Here is a 13,425-nt window from a genome sequence, read left to right as displayed (position 1 = left end):
TTGTTTCTGAACTCTCAAAATCCTTGGGAAAGGCCGGAGTCAGACCCCACAGTTAGAGGACTTCTCTAGGTTTTCAGCAGAACAGAGAAAATCTATGATCCAGCTGAACATCGGGATGTTTGGATTTGGAATCAAGACCAAAACTTTGCAGTGTAGGCTATAGTCAAACAATCATTTAGGAAGATTTTACTGGTATCTACAAAATCGGAGAGACATCTCTCGTAGCCAACAGTTATCTAAAGTTCCTTATCTGAAGTTCCACCTATTTCAAATACAGTTCCTGCTCTGACTTTCAGGTAAATAAAATGGATGTTCTACTGACACCAACAGGTAGAAATAAGAAATGTACCGTGTGTCTGCAGACAGAAAACAGGAAAATGATTTGCAACCTGCTTCTTAATTATATATTTGCTCACATCTGTGTGCATCATTTGTACTCCAAGGGAAGAAAAAAAGAATAAGCGTTCTGTAGGTCAATTATTGATATAAGAGTCTGAGCAAGCAACTGCAAAATTCACTACGGTAATTTATTTGCATGGGTCAATGGCCATTGACTGCCTGAAAATAAATGTTGATCACAGTGATAGATTTCAATGCTATTGCTATGAACATATATTAATAAACACAGCACAGAAGTGATTTTTGGCTCTGTGGTGGAAAGGACAGGTAATCAATATCCTTGTGTCCTTGCACAGACTGAACTTTGTACTTGGATTATGCTAATTAAAGACTAAACAAAGTGCTGATGTTTTCATATAATTAAGAGATGGAGGAAAATAATAAAGTGGTAAGTGGCATTTGTTGGTTATTTCATGCTGAAATGAGCAAACAAAACATCTAAGCCATTAGAGAAAAGCAACACTTGTTGTTTGCAAGCACCCTCTTCTGTCCTATTTCCACTATATGCTTGTTACAAGAGCAGGTTCAGCACTTTACTCTGGAAACAGCCATGGATGAGAGGTTTGGATGTTTTTTTGTACAAGAGCCCAGAAGGCCTGGACTACTGTTTTGTTTGAACAGGTGGCCAAGCCATAAAGGTCCACTCAGTCTTGGATGTTTCAGCCAGACCAAGCACTGTTTTTTTTTATTTAGACATGTAAACCTCCTCTTCAGATAGAAGCAGGAAAAAACAGATTCTTTGGCAGCCTAACCCCACTTCCTTCCCTTGGTTCACATCCCCTCACTTCCTCCCCAGTATTTGGACTTGCACAGTGGAGCTGGATGAGGCAGCTAATTAGACCGAATTCTCACCACTTGATTTGGTAGGGCTGGGTGCAGCTGGAGCAACTCCCCTCTCTCCATGCGCTCTCACAGATGTCACAAAGCTGGGAAAGGGACCACAAAACCAGGACAGGACTCAGCAGCCTGGACTTGAGCAAACGTGAGCTGTGGTGGGTCCAGCTGGCGATGCAAACTGCAAAGGAGTAAGGTTAAATATGCATCTTGTCATGAGTAATCTGTTGTTCTGTGAAATGGTTGAGTTATAGTCACTCAGCACAATGACCAACGCAACAGGTATTCTATTACACCATTTGACTGCTCTGTCTGATCCTTACGTGAAATGCCTACATTATTCAGGTACTTCACGAAATACCTGGCATTATTATTGCAGCCATACTGTGAAACCAGTCATTGAGTGAAATGACTAAAATTTCCATTCATTTGGAGAACAGATGCATTGTAAAAGTAAGTCCTAATTTTCTGAAATGATATGTAGCATTCTATGGGACTTGGGGTGAGTAAAAAGACTACACAGCATTACAAGTAGGTATAGTAGAAATAGTTTTCTTCTCCTTTTGAACTTGAAATTCAAAATAATCAGGAACTAGGTATTTTGCACAATATTATATTATATTCAACATTTTCCTGATACAAGTAAAAACCTTTACCAATTCTAAAAATATATATGGTTTATATATGGACAGTAATATGGCTTTTTTTTTTTTTTTTTTTAATATACAAGTCCTAGAAAACCTTGCATTCAAAATAAGAAGTTTGATTACATACAAATATCTACAGCAAAACCAGCAGATTTCTAGATGATTCTAGGTGAATCTGGCTTTTAAAGTTGTAATCTCAGCTCTACACATACACATGAAAGTGGACAAAGTGGCAGCTGCTATTAAACTTTAGTTTCTCTTCGAACAAGCTGTTTCAAATGTGAATACACTTAGGCAAGGCTGCACCTGGGTTGTAGCTATGTCTGACACTAACCAGGTAGTGAGTGTGCTTGAACTTCCATTCCTTACACAGAAGAAGGCCATTTTACTCTTGCTTTGTGCTCCATCTTGGTTTCTATGATGATTCCATGATTAACCTGATAATTCTTTCACTGTACAAAAGTTTGCATCCTTTTCTGAGGCACAGAACAATGCCTATCCAAATGAAAACAACCATGTAAAAAGTACTGACTGATATGTAAATAATAGTGGCTATGAAATAAATCAGAATTGAATCAGTTAACTACTTCTCTTTAATTCTTTTATTTTCTTGATACTTCTCTATACTCAGGTTTTTAACTCTTTTTTTTTTTTTTTTCCTCTGAACTGAACCACAGCAGCAGGCTAATTGGCCTCCTAGTGGCCCCATCAGTGAGTGAGTTTTAATTCAGTTGCTGAAACAAAAAATAATTTTTAGTCATTCAGGATACCCCTCTCCTCCCCAAAAGAGTTGATTTTTTCCTGAATCATTAATCTTGCTACTATCTGCTTTTATTTTCTGTGCTAGCTTTAGCTGCATTTGACCTTCAAGTTTAAATTAGAAATGTGGATTTTCCAAATGTTTTTCAGTTCTCTTTTTCACTGAAACTAGAGGTCAAATTTAAACCGAGTTTATGAATAGTTTTGCTTGGCTTTGAAAGGAACTTAGTTGTCTCAGAAGACTTGTTTCTGCACCAGTAGTAATACATATTTTCAAATGAGCATTTTAATCCTTGCTGCCTGATGACTGATCATTTCCTCAAAAAGTAATAAGGTGACTGAGGTTTTGCAAACACCTACATTGCATGAGTTGTAAAGTCTTTATTTTATTGCCTGTGAGGATAGATTTAAGTCTGTGCTTAAAGACTAAACTTTTGTCTTTATACTTTGAATTAATATTCAAAGTTTGTAGTTGATGCTCTTTAATATTTGCTGTTTATTTCTCCTGTCAAGTGACTGTACATATTTCAAAGTACATTATAAAGCCTGAGTACAACATAGCATTATCTATATGTATGCAAAGTACCCTGTACATTCCCATATTTCCATCAAGTAGACTGGCAGGATTCACAACAGCTAAAGCTGTTAGAAGGATAATAGATTTCTTATTCTCTGACCAGTTTTCCCACCCCCTCACTCAAGAAAAGGAGGTTTCTTATCAGCTGAACCACTTCCATCTCCCACCTTCCCATCCATTTGCTTCCCCTGTGTACTCTCAGAAAGGGAAGTTCAAATCAGTTGAACCATTTAATTTCTCTGTAAGTAAAGGTTTTAGGTGTCTTAATCATCATTTCCCTTCCTTTCCCTCCTCTGCCTTTGCACACACTTTTCCCAAATTTCCTTTTGAAAGTGTCAAAATAAGAGTCAAGACCTTTCAAGTACTTTCATCTTTAAATAGTCCAAGCTATCTTCTGGCTGTAACACCAGTCAGTGGGTTTCACTGACTTCCTGGTAATTGCTCTAAATGGGTACGTATCATTCATTTAAATAAATGGATCTGCAACACTAAATGTGGCAACAGTCATTACACGGTATAAAATGAGATTAAAGAAATAATTTCCAGACTTACCTCACTGGTAGAATTTCTACCAGATAATACTTAGGTGTCACAGAGGTATCAAGAAGAGCAGTTGTAGCATAAAGACTGGCATTAATCTACCAGTCCTTTAGATCAGGTACCTGGCCACAGTACGCTGGAGTCCTGCTGGCCCACATACCCATATCTCTTCCCCATGGGAGAGGCATTTTGGAGAGCACTCAGCTCTCACTCAGTGGTGTGTAGCCAGGGTTTTAGGTACCTCTGTTTAGGAGAGTTATCTTTGTGTACTCATTGTAAATCAAATATTAAAAGTTGCAGAAATGTATAAATAGGTTTAATTTGAAAGCATTTCCTCTTTAAAATGACTTGGTGTTTCTTAAGGCTAATTAAGCTGAGCAATAACATATGTTATTTTACCTTTCTTAATATTTGGAGCCCAGCTCCCTTTTCAAATGTACGTGGTCCCTGAGATGATTATATGACATCAAATGAAAACAAAGAAGTAGAGTACTAACAATTCTGTCATGACAACTCCAAACTAAACAATGTCGTCTTACTCTTATACTGTATTTATCACAATGGTAATTCAAGACGGTTATAGTGGTGTACATAGACACTTTGGAGAACACAATTATACACTTACTATTGTCTTTATTATTAAAACCTTACAATTATTTAATAACAAGTACTTTTTTTTTTCTTTTCTTTTTTTTTTTTTTTTTTTCAGAAGGCACAGTGGAGCTCTACTCCCACTGGTTTAGTTAGGTAGTCTGAGCATGAACTTATGCTGGAAGTTTGATTCAAGCTAACACCTCTAAATGCTGCAGTTTTCATAATCTCTTAATAAATTTCTACAGTAACAAGTGGATTAAAAATTACTGAGAGTGGTTCCAAGATATCCCTTGAAATTTCCCTCAAGATGGAGTAGGACACATTGACAGCTGCAATTTCACTTCACAGATGCTGTCTCCAACTCCGCCAGTCTAAGTAGGAAAAAAAATGGTGACATATGTAGCATGCTCCTGGCAGCACATTTCCACAAGAGCACTTCAGAAGTCAGAGGGGGGCTGAACAGGTCATTTAGATGGTGGAAACCTGCTCCAGGCTCACTGGACAAACTTCTTTGCTCTGCTCTAATTGAGGTTTTTCATTTTCTTTGAGTTTCTCCTCAGATTTTCTAAGTAGCCACACCAGGGCAATGCTCAATGTGTGGGACACATCCTTGGCCACTCTCAGGGGTCTATCAACCTGGCAGCAGACTCCACTCCCTTGGGCTGAGCAGGCAGAGGCATATCACTTTCCAAGGGTCTTCAGCTGCTACAAGGGGGCAGCTTACATTAGGTTTGGAGCTTTTTTTTTATTATTTATTTATTTATTTTTATTATTTTTATCGCCTGTGTTGTTTGTGCATTTCAGTCAGTGTTCATAATTGTACAAGTAATGAAATTAATGACTTAATGCCACCTAGGTATTATTTCACCCAGCCAGTGCATTAATTTAGTGCCTCCCAAGTAGTTAGAGGCGTTAATACAAATGTAAGTATTTAGCTTCTCCCACAGCTTGGGAAAGAAACAGTTTGGTTACCTTCTGTGTGACTCCATGCAAGTTAAAGGGAAAAAAAATGTATGGCAAGGCTTTCTGTGTGATGCCTCTACAGGCATCAAACAATACAAGGGAATCTTAAACGACTCACACTGTTAATTAAGCAGAGCAGGTCAGATATTTGCTGCCAAAACAATTTAAGTAGAGTTGACAGAATTGGTAATGGGAAAAAGATCATTTTTAATGAGTCTCTAGATTAAGCAGGGATTTTTTTTAATATTTAAAAAATATAGTTGATATGTCCCAGTATTACAGTTTCAAAAGGAAATATTTTATTTTTCTGTCTTCTTGTCTAGACATTTCAGCACACTAATACTGAGGAAAAAAATGCAACAGAAAAATGTTTCAAAATCAGAATAGTTTGATTGATTCAACTATTTATCTACTAGCAATTTAAGAACATTTTCAAGTTCTTAGCCCTTAAAGGACTCTCCTGAAAGGAAAAACAGCTCCTCAGCCACCAATAATTCACATTAATATTTCATATGAAATGAAGCAAGAACAAAGATTGTCTAGCCTCTCTGTGTCTCAGTATTGTTTTGATGTTTTTATTTTTTTCAGCTCTGCCCACATCATTTTTGCTCAAGGGTTTGATCTTTCTTTCTTCCCCCTCTTCCACCATCCCTGTTCTCCTCAGCCTTTTCCCTCATCATTGCCACCACACAGAACAAGGATGAACCTCCAAAGGACCTGTGTGGCAATGGTCTCAGTAACATGGATGGAAACATGTCCTCACCTTCCTACTGGAAGGCCAAGTGGCCAGGACAAGGAGGCAGGAGCATTAACACATCTTTCTTTTGAGAAGGACACTGGGTGGGGGAACTGAGGGGATAAATCTAATATCAACTCCCAGCAGGACCAGATTCTGCTCTTGGTAACATCACAGGTCTAGAGAAGAGCAAAACAGCAGGGCCAGATCTTCTTTCCCCATGGCACCAGGAAATGCCAGATCAAGAGCTTTCTGTGCAAGACAGAGCCTGATGCTTATTTTCTTAAGATAAGGACTACAGAGAGAAGAGGAGATTTAGGAAGAAGGAGCATTTCCCAACCCAAAGAGAGCTGCAGAGATTTACAGCCTTGTTTTACTGGCACTTGGTACAGCACAAGACAATGCCGCTAACTTCAGAACCCAGTCTCAGAACATCCTCATAGGTACATTGGTGGAAACCAGGTGTACAGTTTAAGATCATGAAGTCCAAAATGAAGTCTCTTAGGCGATGCAGCTTTACTTCTCAGTGACTTTCTTCTTCTCTTTCTGTAAATCAGATCTTTTTCTGCTGCTGGGAAAGATACAGACAACGAATCTCAAGCCTTCAGATCTCCACTGCTGAGAGGTCTGCAGACAGACTCACAATATGCACTTAGCATGTAGGACTGGCAATGTGCAGTGTTTGCTTCATGGAACAGCATCATTACACAGCAGAGGAGCAAATCAATGCCATCTCCCACTGATGTGATGTCTTTTGTGCCTGCATTCATAGATGGAGATTTTAGCTTTTTCTAGAAAGTTACAGGAGCAGAAGTTTTTTCTACCGCCCCCCAATTGCTTGCAGGCATTGTTTACAGAACAAGAGAACAAATTTGGAAAACAGCTCAGGTTTAACCACTTCAACAAGAAGAAGTAAAAATTTGACTATATAGATTCCACTGCTAACATTACATTTTTAAAATAAATTTTCCCTGAGAAAGCTATCATCAGTGTTACAAGTATTATGAGCATTGCAAGGAGGCACTGGAGGGTCCAGAAGGCACAGGTAGAGGGGGATTAAACAGGCAGCAGCACCCTGCACACTTTCCATTTCCACAGCTAGCTAATAGGACGTTTCCAGACTTTAAATTGCCAGGTTTTCTTCCCCCTGCAGCACGATGGAGGGGTTTGTTAGAATGAACCGTCTGTGCCACCATGTGGAAGCTCGCAAGAAGTACAGGAGTGCCCCGTATAAGCATCCAGCGTTGGTAGCATTCCTGTGCCAAGCCTCATCATTTAAGTAAAGAAACCAGCCAGTATTACAATTTCTTTCCAGCCTGGCTACCTGTAGGGAATCACCCTAAATGACACGCGGTCAGGGAAGAAGCTTAATTTCTTCGGTCTGATCTGCCAGTGGGTTAACATAACAATACACCACCAAATTCCCAAAGTTTACTCCTGAGTTTGAGTACACCCAGGCTTTGTGGCATTTGTAATCTGGAGCTGTGTTTGCTACACACTCACATCCTCCATAAATTACTGTTGACTAATGAGCAGAAAGGAGAGTGTTCTTCCAATAAAATACACATAACAAAATGGTGAAGGAGAACTGTCAGCAGATACAGCTCAAATGCATTAACTAAAAGCAGTTTAGCTGCTTGAAAAACATCTGCATCTCAATGCAGGCAGTTGTATTCAATCCCAGGGCAGTACCCATACATTTTTAAACCATTCAAGGACTACATGCAGTCAGAGTTAGAGAAATAAAAATGCAGACACTAAAATATATAGATTTTGCATAGACTAGAATATTAATGACAAAAAGGAAATAAGCATCTCAGCTCTGAGTACTCTGTGAAGCTTTTCAGCCATTTATGTCCTATGAACTGTTGTGGACATGCAACTTAGTTAAACAATGTACTTGATACTGCTAATACATAATTCAGAAGAGAGAGCTTGTCATGAGTACCCTTCCAAAAATATTTGCTGTATGCTTGTTTGTGCTATCAGAAAGGTTTCTGCACTTATCACATACTCAGTAGAGGAGCTGGGTGGAAAAGGAATGGGTTTAGAATAGGGATGCATGCATATTAACATAACCATTGTTTATTTCTACACCTTTCTCTATTTTTATGCATTAAAACAAGCAAAGAAAATCCCAAGCCATGCATAAAGACTAATGCAATAGCATAAAACATAGGGAAAAACAATCAAAGTTGTTAATCGTTGCTCCCTAATTATGTTCTCACACACATATATGCACAGATTTATGTGTACATACATAAATGAATACACATTTATATCTACTGTTCCTTACACTTATGAGAAAGGGAACAATACTCTGAGACCTTCTTAGCTCTCTATGGGAAGAGCTGTCATTGTAACATCTACTAATAAGAGTCCACAGTGGGTTTCCTTGGAGGCCTGGTTTAAGGACTGTTGACAGCACTCTGACGGCATTGAAGCCTTCAGTTCCCAACCTGGGCACGCAGAAAGCAAGGGACAGTAAAATGAGGGACAATGATGTTGTCCTGAATTTTTCCAGCATTACTGGAGGGCAAACATTTTGACCCACTTTTATCCAGACCAAGACCGAGCGAGGTCCTATGAAATGTAATCTGATTATCACTGAAACAGTAGGCTCACTGTCACCATATTAATTATATATATATATTTAAAAACTTAAGAGGTGCCCAAATATCACTACATTGTAGTCATCATTACATCTTACTTAATTTGGATGACTTAAGTAGTCCTGTTAATCTTCTGACTTTCCATGCAATAACCCATCTTTAGCTAACATTTATGTCCTGTCTGTTTTCTGGGCAGCATTTGAGAATATCTGATTAGCTACATACTGACAAAGAGACCATAATCAAAAAATGGATCTAGAAAACTGACATTAGAACTTCCTCTCCTTCCCATGATGTACAAAAGAAATCAGCTGTAGGGGCTAACAGCTCTAGGCATCTTGCATAGGAAAGAGAGCATCTTGCAGGATTGAGATCCTGTACATTCCCAAATACACGCTTAGGCTGTCCAAGTCAGGGACTGCCTTGGGAGGCTGAGCCACAGATCCTGTAGCAACTGCAGCACGAGACCCTACAGGCATAAGGAGCTCTCGTGCCTGGTGCACTGAGCTGGAAGCCAGGAGGTTAAAGATTTCACTCCCTGATCAGCCAATCTGCCCGGTCTTGCGTTCCACACTTCCTACCACCTATTTTGTTTGTAAGACACAGGACAAAGAAAATATCCCAAATCCCTGGGCTTACACAGCAGCAAGCAAACTAAGTCAAGTTCAGTGTCATGTCTCAATATGCTAATGCAATGCACTCAGAAGCAAGTTGCTTATAGCACGAGAGATGTCACCACTTTTATCCTTGCTGCCTACAGTGGAGGCCAAAGGGGTCCTTAGACCCTCCATGTATGAACACTGGCTGCTGTAGCTCCACCTCAATGCAACATGTCACTGTTGTTTTACCCTTCAAAAACACAACACCAGAGGCCTGACTTGGCTGGACTCTTCCCTCCAACCCAGGGCAGAACAGCAGAACCACATCAGGGTCACCCTCAACCCCTGCTGACTCCAAACACATCCCATTACCCCCAGCCACCCTCTGGCCAAGCATCGTGAGGAGATGGAGGAGAGCCTATGGCACATCATAGTGTCCACTGATGGTTAGCTTCAGTTTTACCATACCACTGCACCACATTTGTTCAGGCATGGACACTGTTTTATTTCCAAATGCACCAAGGGGACCAGGGAGAGATTCCTCATCTCTCCTGCCCAGTCCAGCAAAGCAGATGGAGACATGATGCAAAATATCATATGCTCTCTCCTATCTGAGGTTTCAGAAAGAAGTGAGGCTTGCTGCAAGCACCACTTTAATGGCCCAGTCATGCCCTGAATGAGGTGGGAGTCTGGCACAAGTGGCAGTTGCTAAATAAGAACAGTGAAATCATATCTGTGCATGCAGAAATTGGCTTGAGCATTCAGAACACTGCCTCTTTTCAAGATAACTCCAGCAAGAATGAAATAAAGTAGAAGACATTTAATGCTAAGGAAGCTAATTATGCTGCTTTTTATTATTATTGAAACAACACATCTATTAAAACAGACTCAATGAAAGTTAAACAAGCTCACTAACAGCTTCATTTTCATTTGGTAATCCAAATTCTGGAGACTTATGGGAAACAGCAGAGAGAAGCTCTCTATCTCCATTAATGTTTTATGTCAGAGTTAAATTTTATTCCAGAACTGCCTTGTTTCAGTCTCAGAGTAGTATTGTAACATCTTAGAGGCGGCTGTGTAGAGTAGTTTAATTACTATCAGATGGTTAGATCAACAGTGTGAAAGCACGGAGCTGTTATTGATGAATAAGCCAACAAAATTAAACCACTCACTGGAAACTGTTCTTTAAATACTTCTGCAATGGCAGAAGATAAATGAATTCATATATTAAAATTTCAAGTAATGCTTAGTATCTTTCTTTAAAAAATAATTAAAAATCCCTAGGCAGTAGGTGGGAGTTTCAGAATTATTTCAGCAACTAAGGTTCCTACACCTCATTTGCAGAAAAGCCTCAAATGCCAGGAAGCCTGTATTTCATAAATTCATGTATGTTTCCTCCAGATACACTGAAACATTAGAAGGTATTTTAAAAAATCTCCTGAACTATTTCAGCAAAGACGAGATGGATTAAATTTCAAATTATTTTTCCTGAGATTTTCAAACAGGGTGCAGGGATCTTCTCACAATGTATAGACTGGCTTTCAGAATTACTAAAGCAGTTTCTAATAAAGCTCCTGGAATCTCACGTTTTTCAGCTACAAGAGCACACAAGTAAGGCATGTGAAAATGTATGATATAAGCCGTGGCTAGCAAAATTCCTAGAGAGTTCATTTCAACAGTTACTTGGAAATGACCACCCTAAGATGGTTGAAGGAAAGAGCTTCACAACTGATGAATCTTTCCAACCTTATTTCCCATGTTTATAATGGATAAAGATAAAATAAGTTTTCATAATTGCAAGTTCTATTCATAACTCTATGAACTCAGCAGAAACTGCTGTGAAAGACAAGAGATGTGGAGCCCCATGTAATGACAGACCCTCAGGATATAGGACAGAGGAATGACTGCAAGTTAGCTAGTCCAGTGGACATTAAAGGAAGAGTTGAAGCACTAACAAGGAGTAATTCCCGATGGACATCTCATTAGCAGTTCATTCTTCAGGGACCCAACAAAAGCCTGGACCAGCACCACACTCTCACAGCCTAGCTCATGGGAACATGTCTTCTTGCTTCCCTGCATGGACGCAAGGTCCTTGAGAGCACAGAACCAGCGCTGCTCTTTGTGCTGGGCAGTGTCAGAACTGCTGTTCATTAATGTGGTAAAAAATCTCATTTATTGATTTTCTTCCCAAGCAATGCAACACAGAAGTGAGTTACAACTCTTTTCATATTCGTGAACAGTGAGTAAACTGGGAGCTGTGCTGAGGGCAGTCTGCTTTGTTGTTCAGATCAAAATTGTCTCTAGCCAGCTTTACTGTATGGCAGTGTCATGAGGCCAGGATGGCTTACATTTGACACCAGGATCCCCTACCAGCCCACGCTTTATCCCTGGCTCAAGTTCTCATCCCTTTCTTGCAGGCTTACTGCCTGTGGCCCTCTACCTTCACACCTCCTGCACAGCCGACAGAACAAGCAGGTATTCTTTTGACAATGAATTGCTGGACAGACTTGTCCAGTAGTAATGTAAACCTCTACTTCCTAGAATCATTAATAATGCAAAGCACCCTCACATATAGGGTGTCAAAATCAATATATTTTAAAACACCTTCCTTCTCCAAACGTGCTGAGAATCAAGTCTCTCAGGGCAAGCTTCAAAGACCTACAAAATGAGAAGTATCCAGAGCTATCACTTACTTTGAAATCTGAATGAAATCTAGTTTTATGACCACTTCTGGTATTGAAAAACAGAGGTGTCTCTGTTCATCTGAAGTCATAGCATGTATCCTGCCAATAGCTCAATTTCAAATTATTATTATTATTTTTTAAACTTGAAATGCCTATTAAGTGAGATGTTCCTAGTTTTACTGTTGAAGTAATTTAACTGAGCAGCAAATCACTGTGTAAACTTAAGGTACTACTGACAATGCAGGCTTTTGAAAAAAATTAGATTTGATGCACTGAATTATAGGAGAGCTGAATTAGTCTGCTTACGAGAAACACTAACATTTCATATAAATGGCCCAAAAGAAGAATTATGTTAAGACTCTCAGTGGGTACACAAAACAGGTTTTTAATCGCATGAAACATTCCTCTGAACAGACAATTTCTTAGTCCTACCCTGCTGAAATTAATGAGCCTACTTAGAGGCAAAGAGGAAAAGGAATCCACTTTTTGTTTTCCATTTGGCATTTAGGAACAAATGAAATCTACTTGTATGATAATTCAAGGAATAAAGCAATGATTTGCCAGCTTGTCTCACATCTTAATAATGTACAGTAATTAAATCCGCTATGGTGATGACAGCATTCATTGGGTAGTTTTTTGAATAGTTAATTTTATCTTGCATATTTTGGAGTGCCAAACAATGATAACTAAAATTGTTTATAATAATCTGAGTATGGGGAGGATATAAAAAACATTTAAAAACTTTTTAACAACAGAATACAAATGAGGACAGTAAAATAAATAACCTTCAATATGGCAATCTCCCTCCAGAGTATGAGGGTGCCTGAAGGGAGATCGTCTTTTCAAAGCAGTAAGAGACTTTCTCCACTCAGACATGTTACAGGGCAGTCTAGGTGTGCCTCCACTGAGGAGATGGAAAGGGGCACTGGGGTTTAACTGAAACATAAAACAAAGTGATGAGCAAGAGCACTAGGTGGAGCAGGTGGAAAGGATAAAAACAGGAGGCAGAGAGGGATGGAAATAGTGGTGCTGAGGGGCAGATGCAAACTGTTGAAAGAAAAGGAAAGGTGAAAACATCCTGACAGAGGTGAAGCCAGATCAGGATGAGTAACATTTAAAGCCCACACAATTCTCTGTACAAGTCTCATTTAAAATTGCCATAGGGCTATGAAGTGTCTCCTCTTCTCCTTTTACTGTTCACTACTGCAGTTTGAACAACTTCAGCGTGAGGGAGAGGCACAGCCTGGCAGGTTTCAGAACAGGACCAGAACTGTCTGCATCAACATCCTGAAAGAGACAGACGGACATTCATACTAAAAGCAAGAAATAAGATTTTTTCACTGCTGCCTAAGAATGACAGATGAAAGCATACTAGAAGACTTTGCTTAATATTACCCTTTGATACAGTTTTCACAAATCATTACGCATTTTTACAAGAGAGTAAGCAGTTCTAAAAGAACCTACATGGTCTTTCATCAGCG

The sequence above is a fragment of the Netta rufina genome (genome assembly GCF_964035555.1).
Source record: "Netta rufina genome assembly, chromosome: 2".
In the NCBI taxonomy this organism is placed as follows: Eukaryota; Metazoa; Chordata; class Aves; order Anseriformes; family Anatidae; genus Netta; species Netta rufina.
This window is presented reverse-complemented; position numbering follows the sequence as displayed.